Below are 23,040 nucleotides of genomic sequence, written 5' to 3' on the forward strand. Positions count from 1 at the left end.
TTAAACCTAACTAACCTAAGGACATCACACACCCATGCCCTAGGCAGGATTCGAACCTGCGACCGTAGCAGTCCCGCGGTTCCGGACTGCAGCGCCAGAACCGCACGGCCACCGCGGCCGGCAGAGAGAGAGAGAGAGAGAGAGAGAGAGAGAGAGAGATAAATATAAAAAAGGATGAGAGAGAGAGAGTGTAAATATTGTTGTAAAGAAATTTCATCACGGTATGTAAAGAAATCTTTCATTAAAATGACATGTTCCACATTATTACGATATTTCGTATTCTTGATCCATGGAACAAATATTAATCGAATCAAATCTAATCATTGTCTAGCCATGAAGAGTCATGAATTACCGAAATATTCGCCACTATCGGTAACCAAATCTAAACTTGAAAATAAAAGGCCACAGTTTTTGTAATAAACCGGGACTCCTATCAAGACCCTTTCGTCTCTGTTAACTAACTACGAAGGATTTCTGATATACCTCCATTCAGAAGTAATAAAGTGTGCATGCATTTAAAGATGGAGTGCATGATTAGAAGTTCTGTTACGGAGATACGAAACCGAAACGTAATCGGATTGTTAACTAAGTAAAATCAAATGTTATGTATGGGATTTTCTTACCAGGTACTAGGTGTTTGAATCTGAAATAAGGATACTAATTTTTGTGTCTAGGCGACAATCGAACTGCACACCTACCGTCCTTCTTTATCATCCACGAATATGTCTTAAGTATCAATTGGTTACTCACCGACTGTAAGATATGTGCGTGTCTGACCAAAAATAACGACACCTATTGCGATTGTTGGCAACACATGAACAGACATTAAAAGTGCATATTAATTTTCACTAGCAGGCCGGTAAGCACGTGATAGGGCTTGAAATGAAATTATGAATATTTTTGTACTGCATCAGTATTCGGACCCACATACTTACCTTTGGAGTAGACCTAGAGGAGACTGCAGTCTTGGCGAAAGGAATCAAACGACAACTATACTGTTCCGAGAGATTCAGATCCTCGAGAGTAGAGATACGAATTCAAATCACAGTCCAGCACCAAATTTTTCCATGTCTGCAGTTCAATCAAGTATGAGTAATATAAGGGCCCTGTTCCTTTGAATGACTATCGGTTTATCAAAGAAAATAAAATTTTCTAACGTAGTAGTATTACTGTTTACCATTTCATCCGCCAATGTCATTTCCCAACTTAAACTGGCTCTGCCCCGTTGGTGATGAAGGAACGTGATGTTTAATGTTGATTGTGAATTATAACGTCTTTCTCTTGAGGTTACCAGAGCTTAAGTAAATCTGTTTGTGCCTCTTAAAAGAAAATGCCTGAACCCACGCATTGCCCCTGAGATAGTTCGTTCCACCATACCATTGTGGCCACATTTGCCAGCCCCAGGAGTGTGTTGTAACGGATGATATGCTTAGCTTACAAAATTAGTCACGGTGGAAAAGATGCGAGTGTATTAAATGGTTAAGTATAAGCAATCTTCTGACACAGAGATTATGCTATTCTCATGTCAGGAGGATATAAAGAGTCTTCATTTACTTGCGCCTAGAAATGGCTGTAGAATACTGCCAAACCATAAGCCAAGGGATCTTACTGCCTTCCGATATACGTCGTTGTCAGTTCTTCCATATGATTTGGTCGACGTGACCTGTTTCAAGTTGTGTATGGCAGAGAATGTTGTAGAAAACCAATTATTTTCCTTTGCAATAAACGAAAGATTTTCATTCTAAACTAAAGAAGTTCAAAATTTTCGCATTATCAGTTCAAATTTAATATTCGCTTCTGTAACGTGGGAAAGTATTTCACAGTTGCAAAACCCGCATCCGACCCAGTGACCTTACGCTTAGTCGCTGACCATAAATTCTTGCTCAGAGTGACACCAGTTTATGTAACCTAATGTAGCGAAGACTGTTTGCCAGTGCTCTTTCTCACCAGAAAATACCCAATTAACCCATTGGACTCCATCAGTACACTATAACAGTAATTTCTGTGTGTATGCAATGCATACGGATTGTAAAATTTAGTGGTGCTCTCTCTTCCACTTCTATATACAATATGCCTGATCCAGACGGGCCTTTTATCATCACAGGCCCTGGGGAGTGCAACATTATACTGACAATAGTAATGTGCTTTTACTGACAACCTCACTATTCATTTTACCTGATTTTGTAATTTTTTAAATAAAACAAAATGACCTTCCTTTTCCTTCTGTGAAATTTGTCAGTAAGCTTTTTGTCTTCCAACCAGCAAAATGCGGCAGAGTACGGTTGGTAAACTATTCGCAAACCACGATTTAGTGCCGTTAAGACGATTTCTTTAAACATTGTCCTAGCTGAAGGAAATTAGTTTCTTCTTAAATCGTCCTATGCAGCAACGTTCACAGATATCTCAAACAGGAAAAGCTCTTTATCCAGGTACGGAGGTTGTATAACAAACTTCCCACAGTTTGTGTCAGGTTGATCTTTTCGTCTGATAGCACTGTGTAAGTATTTTGTCTAAGAATTATCACATGTAGTGTTCATGTAGCTGTGGGAACCATTGGTTGAAAACGAGTTTAACACCAATGGCTAAAGTACTGCTAAATATTCAAAATTATTATCAATCTAAGACTTAGTTCATTCAGAAACTGTGGCGTATTTATAATATTGAAGCTAGAATGTGTATCCTTGTCTTCCTTGAGTAGGCATTGGAAGACATTTACACACACGTATATAATACTATGATTACTGCGAACGCCATAGTTAACGTTGCTCTCAAACTAATTTTGTTTTTTTAATTCTTCTGGGTCTTCAATGTGCAATATGTGTTGCAGATACAGTCTTAGACAAAGAAAGTGACAGCCGTGTCATTCCCGTAAGGTGGACAATACAGTCGTGCTCCCCTCAGAATTCTATGTCTGGCAATATGCTCGGTCTGGCAACATTGAAGACTGCAGCACTTCCTAGAGGAATTCTTGATTGCAGTCTGAGTACATCAGTCTTGACTACAACCGTAATCTTGAGGTAAAACACGAGACTAGGCAGTGCGACATCTGGCAACAGAAAGCACACGTCAACAAAACTTTCACTGACACTTTCCTCTCGGTGCTGAAGCTATGACTTTAATTCAAGCGAATCTATAATATATTTCGCTTTCTGTCACATTGGTAATAACAGTTAGGTTCAACACTATTTTAGGGAGAGATTTCATTGCCGGCCATCTGCCTCTGAACACCGCATGCGTCTGAGTTCTCTGGGACCCATTTGCTGTCTACCGGCGGGGGCTGAGGCACTGCACTGCCTCGCCTTCTGCTGACAATGTCTGCTCCACTCCTCACTCTGGACAGTGTAACATGCTTTAATTTTGTTGAGTGGTGACCCATAAAATCTGTCTACGATTTGTGTCTCAAACTCGATAGCAATGGAGGTAGAAAACCGTTTTTATTTGATGAGTATTTTATTTCACTAGTATGTAATACATCAATGTGGCACAGAATTAATTACATTGTTCCTGATCCAGTGTGCTATAATTAAAGGGTCATATCCTGTTCTTTTTCCTTTCACAGGAGATTCTTCAGATAATTTATTTTTGTCATGGATTCATATGTGTTAGTCATGGCACAGAGAGTAAACGCAATGTAATGCGTTTGGTTAGTTTCTTTGATTCCCTACAGTAAATGGATACAAAACATTGTGTCAATACCTTTCAGAACATGCTCTATAGTTACACAGGCAAATTACTTCTTCTGAGGTCCATACATCAATTAATGGAGAAGTGAACGCTGTTCAAAAGCGATATTTAAAATACTCATTTGGATTTAAGGTGACAAAAGCAAGCAAAACACAAATATTTATTGCACCATTCGCAACACACAAACGAAATCTCGCTGTTCTAACATGTTGTCAGATATATTGCTTGGAAAACTTATCTGATTCATGTTGCTAAACACAGCTCTATCAGATATCAATGTGGATGCGTACCAAGCGTATAAAAGTATATTTTGAAATACACAGAAAGGCACAAAGGGGTATTCGACTGAAACATAGCCATGAACAAGATTGTAACAGGGGTCGACAGCATCGACGTCTACCATCTTGACAACTCGAACGGTGTCAGAGCTCGGCCAGTTACTTATGTTTACTGGTATCAAAGCTACAGCATGAAAACACAAAAATATTAATAACCTGAAGGTCATTAACTTTGGAACCCATAGTAAAGTAAAGTAGTCATCAGTTAGATGATTGGTTTGGACACCACAGGGCTTTAATAGGCACAGACCTGTTGGAGGTGGTATGCCGTGGCTTTCCTCCGACCTTTGAGTCAACTTGCCTAGACAGTTAATAGGGGAACCTACAGTTTAACGTTGCTTTCGAACCACAGTGCAACCCTAGCATTTTTCACCCATTGGTGTTAAACTCGTTTTCAACCGATGGTTCCCACAGCTACATGAACGCTGCTACTGATACCTCTTAGACAAAATACTTACGCAGTGCTATCAGACGAAAAAATCAACCTGACACAAACTGTGGGAAGTTTGTTTTTCAACCTTCGTACCTGGATTAAGAGCTTTTCCTATTTGAGATATCTGTGAACGTAGCTGCATAGGACGATTTAAGAAAAAACTAAATTCCTTCACCTACGACAATGTTTAAAGAAATCGTCTTAACAGCACTAAATCGTGGTTTGTGAATCGTTTACCAATCGTACTCTGCCGCATTTCGCTGGTTGGAAGGCAAAAAGCTTACTGACAAATTTCACAGAAGGAAAAGGGGGACGAAATGTCTCCCACTGGAAGGTCATGTTATTTTATTTAAATGATTACAATTTCAGGTAAAACGAACAGTGAGGTTGTCAGTAAAAGCACATTACTGTCATGCTTGGGTAGCTCAGCTGGTAGAGCACTTGCCCACGAAAGGCAAAGGTCCCGAGTTCCAGTCTCAGTGCGGCACACAGTTTTAATCTGCCATGATGTTTCACATTACTGTTGTCAGTATAATGTTGCACTGCCTAGGGCCTGTAATGATAAAAGGCCCGTCTGGATCAGGCATATTGTATACAGAAGTGGAAGAGAGAGCACCACTAAATTTTACAATCCGTATGCATTGCATACACACAGAAATTACTGTTACAGTGTACTTATGGTGCCCAATGGGTTAATTGCATATTTTCCGGCGAGAGAAAGCACCGGCAAACAGTCTTCGCTACATTAGATTACTTAAACTGGCGTCACTCTGAGCTAGAATTTATGGTCAGCGCCTAAGCGTAAGGTCACTGGGTCGGATGCGGGTTTTGCAACTGCGAAATACTTTCCCACGTTACAGAAGCGAATATTAAATTTGAACTGATATTGCAAAAATTTTGAACTTCGGTAGATTAGAATGAAAATCTTTCGTTTATTGCAAAGGAAAATAATTGATTTTCTACAACATTCTCTGTCATACACAACCTGAAACAGATCACGTCGACCAAATCATATGGAAGAACTGACAGCGACGTATATCGGACGGCAGTAAGATCCCTTGGCTTATGGTTTGGCAGTATTCGACATCCATTTCTAGGCGCAAGTAAATGAACAAAGAGAGTGCGTTTGTGTTATCAAGTGGCGTCTTTAGCAGTTACGTCAGTTTTTATGTAATCTACGAGTAATTGGTGATATTTGATATTGACATGAAAAGAATATCCTGCCGAAGTGGCCGAGCGGTTTTAGGTGCTTCAGACTGGAACCACGCGACTGCTAAGGTCGCAGGTTCGAATCATGCCTTGGGCATGGATGTGTGTGACGTCCTTAGGTTAGTTAGGTTTAAGTTGGTCTAAGTTCTAGGGGACTGATGACTTCAGAAGTTAGGTCCCACAGTGCTCAGAGCCATGAATAGAATTCCGTAGAAAGGAATGACCAAAAGGCAAAAAATGATGTTCAAGCACATGTGTTCCAGCAGCGGTATGAAGAAAATGATAGTAATAATGACGGTAATATTCGAATTATCCGGTAACTTCGAACTTCACAGTGGATTTTCTCGAACTAAGAAATTTGCTGAATTAGTGAAAATTTCAAAATGGCTTCACATCGAGGATATGATGACTAGAAGAGAGTTTACATCCTGCTGACATGAGAATAGCATAGTCTCTGCGTCAGAAGATTGCTTCTACTTAACCATTTAATACACTCGCATGTTTTCCACCGTGACTAATTTTGTAAGCTAAGCATATCATCCGTTACAGCACAGTCCTGGGGCTGGGAAATGTGGTCACAATGGTCTGGTGGAACGAAATAGCTTAGGTGCAATGCGTGGGCTTAGGCATTTACTTTTAAGAGGCACAAACAGATTTACTTTACCTCTGGTAACGTTATAATTCACAATCAACATTAAACATCACGTTCCTTCATTACCAACTGGGCAGAACCAGTTTACGTTGGGAAATGACATAGGCGGAAGAAATGGTAAACAGTAATACTGCCGACAGTAAACTTACTTAAGTTAGAAAATTTTATTTTATTTGATGAACCGATAGCCATTCAAAGGAACAGGGCTCTTATATTATTTGTACTTGATTGAACTGCAGACGTAGAAAAATTTGGTGCTGGACTGTGATTTGAATGCGTATCTCCTCTCTTGAGGATCTGAATCTCGCGGAACAGTATAGTTCAGTCATTTCGTTCCTTTTCCCAAGACTGCAGTCTCCTCTAGGTCTACTCCAAAGGTAAATATGTGGGTCCGAATACTGATCCAGTACAAAAATAATCATAATTTCATCTCAAGCCCTATCACATCTACATCTACATCCATACTCCGCAAGCCACCTGACGGTGTGTGGCGGAGGGTACTTTCAGTACCTCTATCGGTTCTACCTTCTATTCCAGTCTCGTATTGTTCGTGGAAAAAAGGATTGTCGGTATGCCTGTGTGGGCTCTAACCTCTCTGATTTTATCCTCATGGTATCTTCGCGAGATATACGTAGGAGGGAGCAATATACTGCTTGACTCTTCGGTGAAGGTATGTTCTCGAAACTTTGACAAAAGCCCGTACAGAGCTACTGAGCGTCTCTCCTGCAGAGTCTTCCACTGGAGTTTATCTATCATCTCCGTAACGCTTTCGCGATTACTAAATGATCCTGTAACGAAGCGCGCTGCTCTCCGTTGGATCTTCTCTATATATTCTATCAACCCTATCTGGTACGGATCCCACACTGCTGAGCAGTATTCAAGCAGTGGGCGAACAAGCGTACTGTAACCTACTTCCTTTGTTTTCGGATTGCATTTCCTTAGGATTCTTCCAATGAATCTCAGTCTGGCAGCTGCTTTACCGACGATCAACATTATATGATAATTCCATTTTTAATCACTCCTAATGCGAACTCCCAGATAATTTATGGTATTAACTGCTTCCAGTTGCTGACCTGCTATTTTGTAGCTAAATGATAAAGGATCTATCTTTCTGTGTATTCGCAGCACATTACACTTGTCTACATTGAGATTCAATTGCCATTCCCTGCACCATGCGTCAATTCGCTGCAGATCCTCCTGCATTTCAGTACAATTTTACATTGTTACAACCTCTCGATACACCACAGCATCATCTGCAAAAAGCCACAGTGAACTTCCGATGTCATCCACCAGGTCATTTATGTATATTGTGAATAGCAAGGGTCCTATGACACTCCCCTGCGACACCCCTAAAATCACTCTTACTTCGGAATATTTCTCTCCATTGAGAATGACATGCTGCGTTCTGTTATCTAGGAACTCCTCAATCCAATCTCACAATTGGTCTGATAGTCCATATACTCTTACTTTGATCATTAAATGCCAATAACGTGCGTACCGGGCTGCTAGTGAAAATTAATGTGCACTTTCAATGTCTTTTCATGTTTTGTCAACATTCGCAGTAGGTAACGTTATTTCTGGTCAGACACGCACACATCTTACTGTTGGTGAGTAACCAATTGATACTTAATCCATATTCGTGGATGATAAAGAACGACGGTAGGTGTGCAGTTCGATTGTCGCACAGACACAAAAATTTGTATCCTTATTTCAGATTCAAACATCTAGCAGCTGGTAAGAAAAACCGATACATAAGATTTGATTTTACTTAGTTAACAATCCGATTACGTGTTGGTTTCGTATCTCCGTCACAGAACTTCACATCATGCGATCCATCTTTAAATGCATGCACACTTTGTTACTCCTGATTGGAGGTATATCAGACACCTTTCGTAGTTAGTTAACAGAGACGAAAGGGTCTTGATGAGAGTCCCGGTTTATTACAAAAATTGTGGTCATTTATTTCCAAGTTTAGTTTTGGTTACCGATATTGGCGAATATTTCGGTAATTCATGACTCTTCATGGCTAGTCAGCAATATGATAAGATTAGATTTGATTTTTTTCGATTATTATTTGTTCCATAGATTATGAATACGAAATATCGTAATAATGTGGAACATGTCATTTTAATGAAAGATTTCTTTACATACGATAATGCAATTTCCTTACAACAATATTTACTCTCTCTCTCATTCTTTTTTATATTTATATCTCTCTCTCTCTCTCTCTCTCTCTCTCTCTCTCTGTCTATCTCTTTCTCTCTCTCTCTCTCACACACAGATTGTTTTTTATTTTTCTTGTTTTTTGTGCTCGACTATCGTCCAGCCACGAAAACGTCCATGAATGAATATCTTAATTTTGAGTACACTTACGAAATGAATATATAAACAGCTATGTGAGTTACTGATTTATGATGCTTACTTTACAGTCAGTTCTGATTATTATTAGTAACTACGCTCCAGTCCCTAAACCTAGTTACAGAAATGCAAATCAGACGCATTCCAGGCCTTGCCAGCCGCGTCTCTGAGATGCCAGCTATGGTCGCTTCCCAGCCCTCGGTAGGAACTAATCGGTTCGTCTTTTCCTGCTTGTACTGTAACTGAGATTTGGCAACAAGGCAAGGTATGTTTGGCAGCTCTGTGATCGACGAGTTACTTCCTGGTGTGCACGGAATTAAGCCTCAAAGTTCAGTTGATTTCTTCTGTCATTTCCATTGAATAATCTGAGTTATTATCGATTGAGGTGTAACAAAAGTCTGTACATTCACGATTTTCAGCCCAGGAAAGTCGTTGCACGTTGAAATCGCAACTAATCCTGTCCTTTAAATAGCGATTTACGAGTTTTAGTCACTATTGGCGTCGTAATAGGAATGCCAAACGTATGTCTCTTCGCTAGCTCTGTGGTAATACGTTGCTCTCTAAAAAAGCGTCTGTCCTGGGTTGCGGTTCCAGTCTCGCTGACTGTGACGTTCTTATTCCTTCTGTGAAAGAGCTACAAGCAGTCAGATCGAACATCGATAAGCAAAACGCAAGAAAATACTTTTGGCTCATAGTGCAATGGTGAAAAACTTACAATGCTGCACAACAGGTAATGCCTCTTTCCGTTGCTGACAAGCAAATTTTGGGTTTCTAGGAATACATAACTTTATTCATGAAATGCTTTATTTGCATACTCTTGAGTATGATACAGCATACCAATTAAACAGAAACTCAGTCGAAACCAAAGTGAGTAGTATTTTTCTAATTCGGTTCGATAGAAGCACGCTTGTGTACAAATACTCAGCTTTATTAAAACAGACTTTCGTCGTAAAGCTATTGTGGGTAGTTTTACTTTATTTCTTATAATACACCGCACAATTTTCGTAGGGTTTCTTTTAGTGTTGTTTAAACAATAGTAAATATGAGTGAGAAATTAATCGTCAACGATATATGCGAATTCTCTGATGTTAGGTATAAGAGTCTGACAATGCACATGCAGTTTATTGATTACATGCATGTAGAAAACTTGTTCTGAATTAAAGCTGTCATCAAGGTTTGTAGGAGAATAAGATGCCACTACCACACGACAGCTAATGTAGAAAATACTTCTCTGACGTATTTTGGGAACGATGCGCTCTCCCCAAACATAATACAAAAGTTTCGAGATGCATCTGCTACCTGGCTGTCTATTAAACCTGAAAAGAACAAAATGTCGCAGTAGTTAGCCCTTTTTCCACATGCGACTATTTTGAGTTGAGAAGTGAAGGGAATTATGTTCAAAGTTCCATTAGACTGATAACTTCAGCAGACAGCGGAATTGCGTTTTAAAAATGTAGCAATGAATGTATTTGAACTCGCGACGTTTTGTCTAAAGTGCATTATACTTAGCACTACACTACTAGCTGAACCGTAGATACACATGCTCAAGAAGTCAACAACAAACCCTACAGAACTTCCGCATTCCACAGTGTTGTGAGATAATGGATATGGGCGGATGTAGACTTGTGAGAGATAGACAGTTACAGCTTTTCTTTTGCACTGCACGACGCTTTCAACAAACAGATAAAGCAATAGAGTTACTCAAATGGTAAGGAACAATTCCTATTTAAATTTCTGCATCCTACACTGTTGGCAGTCCTGTGTAAGTGGCAGTTACGTGATTTACTTTCGGTAATTAAAAAATAGAGTCGAGTGTATGCACTGGGTTGCCGAGGAAGCTAGTTGATGGCGATTCGGTCAAGAAATTTAATGAATGTACTGAACATGCTGCAAACCACTGCAGGGAGCCTGTGTGTCAGAATTGTCATCCAGTGTGTCGCAATGGCGTTACAATAGAGAAATGAGCCACAGAGATGTGTGTCTGGTGTACTGTTCGGTTGCTGAGAGGTTCGTATATTCAAGGTCTGGGTTCAGGTCCAGCTTCTACCGATGATTTTTGATAGGGAGAGATTCTATTCTCTTCTGGCTACGCTAAGTGAAGAAGGTATAATGGCATTGTGGTCTGAAATTCACATTAAACATGATATCCTTCTCTTAACACACTGGATCCGCATTCGGGAGGACGACGGTTCAATCCCGTCTCCAGCCATCCTGATTTAGGTTTTCCATGATATCCCTAAATCGTTTCAGGCAAATGCCGGGATGGTTCCTTTGACAGGGCACGGCCGATTTCCTTCGCCATCCTTCCCTAACCCGAGCTTGCGCTCCGTCTCTAATGACCTCGTTGTCGACGGGACGTTAAATAACACTAACCTAACCTAACCTATCCTTCTCTACCAGGTAGATATTAGGTTGAACCACAATAAAGTCATGAGTGGCGACATGTAGAAACCCTATCACCAATAACTTTTCATATACTAGTTATTTATTTCTAGTGACGAAACAAACGCTGTGTAGGGTCACAGGACACTTATTCCATGTTTTATTTGAGCTTCTGTATGTCGATAAAAGTGGTTCTGAACTGGGAATGCAACTCAGACCGCTCTTAACACGGAATTTGATCCCTAAGTGACAATACAGCTCGACTACAATTTGTTGTTTGTTCAAAACTGCAGATTCCTCAACATCTCCACATATTGCGGCTGAATGGGTTCGAATCCTGGCCCGGCACTAAAGTTTTCATTATGTATTATCAAGCTCTGGCATGAGAACATCTATGTGCTGGTGGGTAATAATTTTGATTTTTAGTGTGTTTTCATTCGTTGTCAACATTTACAGTGTCTGACGTTTTTGACTCCTAGTGAGACACAGAACTATTTGCGAGATGACTGTAAGTTCAAGTATGTCATTCCATGCTGCTGGTGGAGAAAAATTCGGTAGCTGACGTCTCTTTGTGTGTAGTCAACAACGATATGCGTGGGGTTCGATTACCAGTCAGCACTGAACTCTTCGTCATATTATTTCTAGTTCAAACATGCTCGCATGTCGCTGCTGGTGTAACAAACCCATATTTAACGTTCGTTTTCTCTAGAATGTAGCAGCGATAGGTGCCGGGTTGGAGTCCTGATCAGGAAAAAATTAATGTTTTGTCTCGTCATCTCAATTAAAACATCTTGCTATTGCTGAGAAAATCCTATATGTCACAGTTGATTGTGCTTCGATAACAATCCGATTATGTTCTGGGTTCGAATCCCTGTCCAACAGAAAGCTTTATCTCACAGCATTTCATGTAAGTTACTTGTGAAGAAGCAATATTTAACATCTCCCGTAGCTCGTTAACTGGGACAATTGATGCTGGGTAGGTTCAAATGGTTCAAATGGCTCTGAGCATATGGGACTTAACTTCTAAGGTCATCAGTCCCCTAGAACTTAGAATTAGTTAAACCTAACTAACCTAAGGACAACACACACATCCATGTCCGGGGCAGGATTCGAACCTGCGACCGTAGCGGTCGCGCGGTTTCAGACTGTAGCGCCTAGAACCGCTCGGCCACCCCGGCCTGCTGCTGGGTAGGAATTTGCGTCCATTACAAATGTTTACGTTATGTAATTTAAAGTTGAAATTTCCTAACTGATACTGTCTAAAATAGAGGTATATCGCTCTCTGTATGCCTAGTCAGGAATGACTGTTAATTTCCGTCAGTCACGAAATCTGGGCTTAGTCTGGATGACCTGGGTTTGACTCCATATGCATAATGTGCGGTTCGTAGTGTCATTTGAAGTTCATTCATATTCTCAACTAGTAGCTCGTGAAAATCTTAAATGTTTGGTGTCATTTTGTGTTAAATAATAAATACGGTATGTTACTTTAAAGAGGAAATCATGAATGTGACGAACTTATTACGTGCATTACCTATCTAATATAATAAATACAGTGGTAACATTTCAGGTACGTCATTTATTGTAATAAATGTGAGCTTACAAGCCTTAAGGACAGTCTTATCTGTGACAAGGTGTTCCATAATATTTGCAGTATCGTGTTACTACTTTACTTCTTGAGTTATTGCGATACAGAGCAGTGTTTTTAAATGGTAATTTGTTGGAACCATTTTCAATAGTCAAACGACTGTACCAGGGAGCGATTAGAGAACCTGCTAGACAGCTGCGTTATGAGGGTTGTATGCGCATCAGGCGAAATGCAATTCTGGTCGTTCGGATACCTGTTGTGAGCACGGGGACGCGCTAGTCCAGTAGGGAGGCGTCGGGTCACACTCGGGCAATATTTGTGCGTGGGCGGAGTGGGGTGGGCGCTGCGGCGAACAAGAAAGGAGCGCCGGAGAGTCGCGCCGGGGACTCGCCGGAGAGACTTAGCGCGAGCCGGCCTCCGGACCGGCAGCTAATGAAGGCCGTGTTTCCGCAACAAACTGTAAGAAGCCCGCCCGGCCTCGCCGTATTTCACCGGCTTAATGAGTGTGCCCCGGGGATTACGTAGCAGCCGCCGGGCGGCTTGCGATTTTTTAACTTAGGCAGCCCGAGGCGGCGGCGTGGGCGGAGGCGGTAGGGGCGGCGGCGGCGGAGCTGTTAACAGCCGCCGGTCGACTCTTGTTTACACGCTCACAGGAGGAACAACTCGCCCGGAGCTGGCGGAATCTTCACACTTCCGGAAGAACATCAAATAACGAGGCGCTGCCGCCTCGCGGCTTGATTTCAGTAAACAAACACACAGACGACGGCGTTATAAATAACGTTTTTATCGTGTTCTTTGAGTATACTCACGTCCTCAGGCGAACTAATGCAATTTTTCTAGTTACCAGTAAAATTCATCAAATTTATACAGCCATTGTTATTAGTTACTTGCCACCATATAAAACGTAAATTTTGCCGTCCAGTCACTATGAGCAAACCGTACTAACTACTACGTGATAAAAGAAAGGTATACCATAAAATCATAATAAAGTTAGTGTTCCGATGTCAAATGCTGCATAATATGTTACTGATCCATTTTAAGATGAGCATTATAAACTTTAATATGGTATTAAGTTAGAACTACATGTAATTTCTAGTTACTCTCCTTATCTCTAATGCGTCCCGGTATCAGCAGACTCAGATGCACACGTTGAGAGCAGTCACAACTCAATAACTCCATACAACTACATCGTCGAACACAGCTTCCTCGACGCAAAAAAGAAAAAAAAAAGCAATACCCTATATAATCACAAATGACCTGTCTCTTTAGTTTTAATCTTATTTATAAATATGACACCACAGTGGTAAATAATTACTTCTGGGTCCTGATGGTTAAGGTAGATTATTTTATCAACTGCTACTGTGCGTCACATCACTGTGTTAACACAGAAAACGTTTACAACAAGAGCAGCCCTCTACGGGCACTCCGTTTTCCTATGCGCTGCATCCTCGATGCACCGCTGCTTAAGGTTATGTTACCCGTGACTTTCGCAGTTTGCAGAACAAACAATCGTCATATCAGTTCGTTTCACAGAGTTTGCGTGGAGAGATGCGATCTCCCTTTAACCGCGCGACCGCTACGGTCGCAGGTTCGAATCCTGCCACGGGCATGGATGTGTGTGATGTCCTTAGGTTAGTTAGGTTTAAGTAGTTCTAAGCTCTAGGGGACTGATGACCTCAGATGTTAAGTCCCATAGTGCTCAGAGCCATTTGAACCATCTCTTTAACCATATCACTGACACACCTCAATAGATTTCTATTAACCGTGCTAACTATCCACAAAGTTCATGTAATTTCACGGACTCAACTGAGCTTTCGATAACTGCTACTAATGCAGACTGTTTGGCACTGTATACCAATATCCACTCTATCGCTCTTCAGTTTCTCCCAACATAACTCATGACAAAGTAATCCACGAGCCCATGGCCGGTGCCCACCTGACACAGTACTCGGTATGTCAGCTAATGACCCCACAGTATTTGAATAAACGAACTCACAGTGATCAGCATGTGCCCTCATGTAGTCGGTGTAGGTATTAGATGTATATGGGGTGAGTTTTTTTATCTTTCAACAAGAAAATATCTCACAAAACTACGCATCAGATTAGAAAACGGAAAAAAAGACTTCATTATTTTGAAAAATGCGATCCGGCAATACCAATATTGACACCCAACCTGCACTATTGCCAGGGGATGGAGCATCGGGGCAAATTTGAAATCTTAGATCGGAACATCTGGTCTCTATTGCAGATTCGGATTCTACGGGGGAAAAATACCTAAGTTTATTATTTAACTCTTTTGTCGTTCGAGCTGTAATCGACATATAACATAATTGGTTTACAAAACTGTATTATCTGGAGAAAAATGAATTGCGTCAAAATAAGAAAACCAGACCACTCACCAACGAGGTGCTCGTTTGAGGTGTGTCATCTCACCTCTAACCAACTGCGTGTTTTTTTTTTAAATTATTTCACGGCAAGTACTCAAAAACATCTGCACCCACTTAGATGCTCATGGAAAGATCCAACTTAAGTGAAAACTGTTTTCGATTTTATCTGTTGACATTCATTGGTAATACATACTGATTCTTTTTAAGTATTCCGCCTTGTTCGCCCTTCAAGATACACTTCACTCTGTAAGTAACCCCATAAACAAAAATCAGGCTAAGTAAGATCTTGCTTCTTTACCTGCTGAGACACGGGTATGTAAAAGTTTTTAAGTGCCGCTACTAACGCCATAAGAACGAAGATAACCATGGCATTTATGAAAAGACTGTTTAACATCTGAATGATCCTATTGTGAAATTGTTTTTGTAATGTCATATAGCCTGATGTTGAGGTATACCCTCGAAACATGCGGCACAATAAATGAATAATACACTAGTTAACAAATTTTGTAACTGGTAGCGGTAGTTAAAAACCTTTACATATTTTTGAGACAGTCACGGTCGAAAAATAGTCAAAATGGTTTCAAATTCTAAGATACGGGAATGTCTCTTCCGACCCGTACCGATTGTGCACGTCATCTAATACACCCCGTGCTGGACAACCCTCGTGTTGAAACGTCGTTGTTTGACGCAAGTCCAAGGAAAGATCTGGAAACAATACCGGAAGAACGTCTTCCAAGAATATCTTGATACTTACCATCATTTAAGGTGCTATCGATAAAGACCGTAAAATCGTACATGTCTTTTGCAGACTGAGTTATTTTCTATTTTTCCATATACTTACTTTTTGTATCTTTTTTGGTATATGCCGTTCTGATAACTGAACCCCTTGCTTGCCCTAAAGATTCATTCTCCGCCATTTATTAAAGGAAGCTCTTATTTGCATTTAGGGTGTCAGTCTCGCCTACTTGTACCTACTGGCTTCAGAGAGTTTCATAGTAATGCACATTAGTGTTTTGTCAAACGCATCTTTTTGTTTTGTTTTTTAGGTCTTGAGCGAGGTTTGGTCGACCATTTCAAGTTCAGGTATTGGTTCGTTACGTGCTTTCTTGTCCAGTCACTTTTTAATAATTTTATCATTCATATACACTCCTGGAAATGGAAAAAAGAACACATTGACACCGGTGTGTCAGACCCACCATACTTGCTCCGGACACTGCGAGAGGGCTGTACAAGCAATGATCACACGCACGGCACAGCGGACACACCAGGAACCGCGGTGTTGGCCGTCGAATGGCGCTAGCTGCGCAGCATTTGTGCACCGCCGCCGTCAGTGTCAGTCAGTTTGCCGTGGCATACGGAGCTCCATCGCAGTCTTTAACACTGGTAGCATGCCGCGACAGCGTGGAAGTGAACCGTATGTGCAGTTGACGGACGTTGAGCGAGGGCGTATAGTGGGCATGCGGGAGGCCGGGTGGACGTACCGCCGAATTGCTCAACACGTGGGGCGTGAGGTCTCCACAGTACATCGATGTTGTCGCCAGTGGTCGGCGGAAGGTGCACGTGCCCGTCGACCTGGGACCGGACCGCAGCGACGCACGGATGCACGCCAAGACCGTAGGATCCTACGCAGTGCCGTAGGGGACCGCACCGCCACTTCCCAGCAAATTAGGGACACTGTTGCTCCTGTGGTATCGACGAGGACCATTCGCAACCGTCTCCATGAAGCTGGGCTACGGTCCCGCACACCGTTAGGCCGTCTTCCGCTCACGCCCCAACATCGTGCAGCCCGCCTCCAGTGGTGTCGCGACAGGAGTGAATGGAGGGACGAATGGAGACGTGTCGTCTTCAGCGATGAGAGTCGCTTCTGCCTTGGTGCCAATGATGGTCGTATGCGTATTTGGCGCCGTGCAGGTGAGCGCCACAATCAGGACTGCATACGACCGAGGCACACAGGGCCAACACCCGGCATCATGGTGTGGGGAGCGATCTCCTACACTGGCCGTACACCACTGCTGATCGTCGAGGGGACACTGAATAGTGCACGGTACATCCAAACCGTCATCGAACCCATCGTTCTACCATTCTTGCTGTTCCAACAGGACAATGCACGTCCGCATGTATCCCGTGCCACCCAACGTGCTCTAGAAGGTGTAAGTCAACTACCCTGGCCTGCAAGATCTCCGGATCTGTCCCCCATTGAGCATGTTTGGGACTGGATGAAGCGTCGTCTCACGCGGTCTGCACGTCCAGCACGAACGCTGGTCCAACTGAGGCGCCAGGTGGAAATGGCATGGCAAGCCGTTCCACAGGACTACATCCAGCATCTCTACGATCGTCTCCATGGGAGAATAGCAGCCTGCATTGCTGCGAAAGGTGGATATACACTGTACTAGTGCCGACATTGTGCATGCTCTGTTGCCTGTGTCTATGTGCCTGTGGTTCTGTCAGTGTGATCATGTGATGTATCTGACCCCAGGAATGTGTCAATAAAGTTTCCCCTTCCTGGGACAATGAATTCACGGTGTTCTTATTTCAATTTCCAGGAGTGTACTTCAATTTTTCTACTGTGCTGATTTCGTCCGCAGTGTTGGTGGACATATTTGTTGTTAGTCATTACTTCCGTTTCTTTCAAACTATACCTGCTGCTTAGTTTATTCGATGCTTTCCTTTAATAGTTCGATTAGAATCCTAGCAGTTTCTGTGTCGTTTAACAAAATAGCAATATCGCAAGCAAAAGCTAGACGGCCTATTGATTTAGTTCCAATTCCAATTCGGCTTTAGTTGATTTCCCTAACTCTCGTTCGAAGGATCTTTATGGTTTTTTAAAGAACGGAGTTGAAAATCATCGTAGACAACCCATCACCAATTTAAAATAAATGTCTTCTTATTTGTAAACTGATAAGGAAATTTTTATATATCATGGAACTGATATATAACAACACAGAAAAGTCCATTTTGGTGACCGGCAATTCCTTCGCTATTGTAATGTAGAACAACTACCCCTTTCTTTTGAAATTATTTCTGTCTCTCTTTGTCCTAAAAAAAGAAAAGTTTGCTTCTTTATCAGTGCAACGAATTCTGATATTTTATTTAAATCCAATCACTTGGTCATCGTCAGAAACTGAAGCTCTTGTTTTCTGTTAAGGATAAAAAAAGTGAAAATCTTCTCGTTCGCTGTCACTGGACTCGCATCCTGGCGAACGACGGTTCAAACCCGCGTCCGGCCATTCTGATTTAGGATTTTCGTGATTTCCCTAAATCGTTTCAGGCAAAGCCGGGATGGTTCGTGTGAAATGGCACGGCCAATTTACTTCCCCATCCTTCCCCAATCCGAGCTTGTGTTCCGTCTCTAATGACCTCGTTGTCGACGGGACGTTAAACATTAATCTTATCCTCCCCCTTCTCCTTCGCAGTAGTGATTTTTCTTATTGCCACCTTTGACCTAGTCCGACAAGCTGCGTCTCAAATACAAGTAACGTAGTGGGTGAAAGTATTAATCTTAAATAGATAACAAACGTGGAGGCATAAACTATCTGTACACTGATATTATCTGGGACGCAGTGATACCACGCTCTTCTGAAATGTGAATTATTGTTTTGATCGTTTTCTCTGCAGTTCATGTTGTAGGTATACACTAAAATTCCGTTAAACTCGGTATTTCTGTTGTTATCACGTAGTGTAAGAATGTCACGACTGCCAGAAAACCGTATTGTTTTCACAGCTGGGGTACAGCTTTTGGTCTGGTGTCACAATTTCTTGTATCGTGACATATTGCACTGCTGCCCTCAGTAGCGATGCAAGTTTTTGTTGCGTTCTTTCCCAGATTCAGCGTGCGTGGTCACACGTGAATCGCTGGAGAAGCGTATCCCCTTTATTACACTTGGCGAATCCGTAAGACAGATAGAATACAGCATTGTGCATCCTGGAATAATTTCACTGAGAACTCTATACCATATGAGGGACTTATTTCAATAGTGGTACAAGTCCATTACCTCCACTTTTCTGTCTATAATGCTTCTGAAATTAATGGTCCAAACAAACAGAAAGAAAGGTTCATCTCTAGCAAGAAGCCCTATGCTAGAATATTTCTGGTATCTCAACTGCAGATATTCCAGCGCTCATTTAACTTTAGAAATCTGTATCCCAGAATGAACTAAAATGGACTTGTACCACTATTGAAATAAGCCCTTCATGTTATCCTAACATCTGGTGTAGGTTGGTTGTTATTAATGTTCTTCCATACTTCGGCCCAACTTATAACACAATAGTTACCTACTTACTGAATTTTTATTCCTGTCACAGGGAAGCCAAGTATAACACGCGGGCTGCAAGTTTGCACCAAGTATAACGCAATGCTCGCAGTTTAGTGTGCAATGAATACACACGACAGTTGGGTAGCAGCAGTTACTATTTACAGAAATCAGCAATCATAGGAATTTTAAAAGTTATTTCACTCATAGTAATAATATTTACTGTTGCAATCAGTAGCTAACTCAGCAATAGGATGTTACTAAAGACCTCATGAGACTAAAATTGGGCATGACCAGAGTGCTGGTTTAACAAACATACAGACACCACAAATGGAGTTCAGTAACATTACACAGACATTTTTGTACTCACACCTTTATGGAAATAGTTCAGATTTCTTTAGCGAAAGCAGTAATTAGTTTATCTGTCTTATAATAGAAAAGAATATATGAGGGCCCATAAACTGAAACTGTCTCTACAGGCAAATTCTGTGACTATTTCAGAAACAAAATGCGGTTGGCCAATATTGCTTTCTAACCCCAGTTGAAATAGTTTGTATGTTCATACTTTAAACCAAGTAATTCAAATATTAAGTTCAATTAACTTCAGAAAATATTTCCTAGTAATAATCAAAGCAAAATTATTTTTCATATAGGTTCAATTTGTGTTCCTTATCCATTACCCGTGAAGCAGGTATTTTTACGATAACACTTTGGCACTGAACTTTGGCACATTTAGTACAGAAGCAAACCATTAATTAGTTAGAAATAGGGTACTCGGTTTCTGCACGTTTATGATGGGACCCTGCGTTGGTTTCATGGTCAGGACAATTTTAAGGTTCAAACACATGTTTATACCACTGGGATTATTATTGAAAAACATTCACACAAACGCACTGGTCCATACTATGATACATATCTGAGTTCCTGACGTGGGCGGAGCAGCGGCGCAATAGTGGTCTCAAGCACGTGGCGACTATCTGGTCTCACACTCTTTATGGTGAATGCTCTTCATAAAGTCATCTTGGTGACGAATTATCCTCGTTTTAGAGCCATTCCATAATGAAAAGAGCACCATACGACAGCCGAATCCACATCAGAGGCAATTTCAATATAAAGTGGCTTTCAAATGCCTCACTTGACCCCTTGACGTTAACCGTACAACGGCTAGCCACTGACTGCGTACCGTGCTCACACGGTAGGCACCCAGATCGACAACTAAGTCCACCTTTTAGCGCACAGCAAGCCACTTACGCTGCGGAAGGGATTCCCTACACCTTTTATACCATACAACACACGTTCCCTAAGCATGAACCAGCATTCAAAGTACAATTTCTCTTACTGAACATACATACTGAAACGTCCCCTTAGAAAAATTTATGAATGACTGTGCTGATAAACCTCTTACATTATTTGATTTTCAAACAGCTGAGCAGAACTAAACGTACTCAGACATTTCGCTCTTTACCTATTCTGATCGAAACTAAACTGACACACAATATTTTTAGCACAACGCAATCTGACTTTCAAAAATCCCTGCAAAACAATGACCCTGACTAACAATAACCTATACCTTTCATGAATCACTTACCTTACAAAAATCTTCGTTACTCAAACTACAGCAATACAGCATGCGCCAATACTGCCAAACTGAATGAAAGATTCTAACTACTGAAGGCAGTAACTACTGATAGGCATAGTTAGCAAATAAAAGATTTTGATAGAGAACAAACAATGTATTTACCTTAATAGTGTTCAAAAGTCATAACATATATAGCAGTTCATGACATCCAGTCTTAGAAATTTACTGTGTCTGATGGACACATGTCCAGATCATCCGCTCTCAAAACTCCGCCATCTCTCTCCCCACATCCACCACTGCTGGCGGCTCACCTCCAACTGCTCAATGCTACGCGCTGTTCACAGCCAACTGCCGAACACTAAAATGGTGACTATTCCAACAATGCAAACCAGCCAAAGGCTGCACACAGCACAGTCAGTGATTTTCATATAGAGCGCTACATGGCGTTACCAACATAAAAACCTCAACAGCCTACTTACATAGCCCCCATGCTCCCCACAAAAATGTTTACAGAGTGTTTTGGGCAGTGGCCGATACAGATTTGAAAAAATTTTTCATAATTACAATAACAAAGATATCAAATGCACACACTTATTGATACAACGGTGGTCAAAAGCTAAAATTTTCTCACAGTCCATAAAGACAGTCCTGATCATTCATTACACGAAAATTGCAGTGTTTTTTTTTCCCTCAAAGTCTGAGCAGTAAAAGAAATTGCAAACGGAAGTAGCGGATTTCCATGCAGTCTTGAAGAAGTAGTGTTGTCCTTCCAACGGAAAGACACTGCTGACCCTTGACATGCAGACAGGTAATAGGCCACAACAGAGCAAACCAACTGCAGAGTCAGTCGAAATTTTTAAGAATATTGGCAGGTAGGTCATCACAGAGTAGACCCACTGTGGTCCTGGTAGAGATTACTGTATTGGTGGGCCACCGGAGGTGCAGAGCCACTGCAGTCCTTGCAGAGACGGCCAGCAGCCATCTGTTGCGTCTGTGCAGGTGCACAATCACCATCGAAGAGTCTTGCGGACGATATAGGATGTCCATGAACCACCACTTATGCACACACAAATTTTTTTTTGAAGTATCCTTAGAACCAGCAATGCTGTTAACCACTCCCATGCTGAATTATTAACACACGTGCAAGCACTAACAGTCCCAACTTTTGACATATTGTGCATACACTATGACCAACAGAAATGTGTGCAGTGAAATGTATGCTTACAAGTTTCTCAATTTGATGAACTGGTGTCCATTACAATTTTATAACATGATAATACAATTACAAACGTAAAGAAACACTAAAACATAATAACACAGATAACATTTGTAGTAATACAGGCTTTACAAAAGAATAGAAATAGACATATACATCGGTGTTACAGGAATTATGACGTAATTAAATATATAAAATAATGAGAATAGTTTTCGAAATATTAATTTCACACATGAGCATTAAAACAGAACAGAATAAATAATGTCTAAACATCTTTACAAGAAAATAACATGTTATTAGAAAAATTCTACAACAAAACTCGTATCAGCTAAACACATAAACACAGGAAGAACACAAATACACAAGGGTACACAAACACCTAGCGGAATAACACAAAAGGAAAGGACACAGTTTGTTTTACTGCAGTATTTTGCAAACAAATCTTTCTTTACTTCTTGGAGATCACCCTTCATTCATCATTATTCCCAAAAAGTCCTGTCTATACCTACTTTCTGTATTCTATTCATATCCTCTTTCCAAGTAATTATTGTTCATTGTACAGTATCGTTTCTTTTACAAACTTTTTTTTTGTATAACTTCTCATGCATTCTTGCCCTATCCTCCATAGTTAGTTTCGTATATAGTCTACCCCTCTTAAGCTAACTTAAACTACTCATCTCAGAAATATATATGTATATATATGTATATATATACTAAGGGATGAGGCAATGCAACAGCACAAAACAATTAACACAAACAGCAATGACAAAAGAATGCAAATTGGCAAAGCAAGCAGCAGTATATCTAAATTAGCAAAGCAAATGCAATATTACAACAAATATAAAGCAAACAAGAAAAATTAATCAGTAGTAAAACTGGCTTAACAGAGTAACACAAAGTGAAATTCAGTAGCACTACACCTGGCAAACAGCAGCAGCAAATGCAATAACATATACCTAAATATGAC

Source organism: Schistocerca cancellata, chromosome 5, assembly GCF_023864275.1.
Source record: "Schistocerca cancellata isolate TAMUIC-IGC-003103 chromosome 5, iqSchCanc2.1, whole genome shotgun sequence".
Taxonomy (NCBI): domain Eukaryota; kingdom Metazoa; phylum Arthropoda; class Insecta; order Orthoptera; family Acrididae; genus Schistocerca; species Schistocerca cancellata.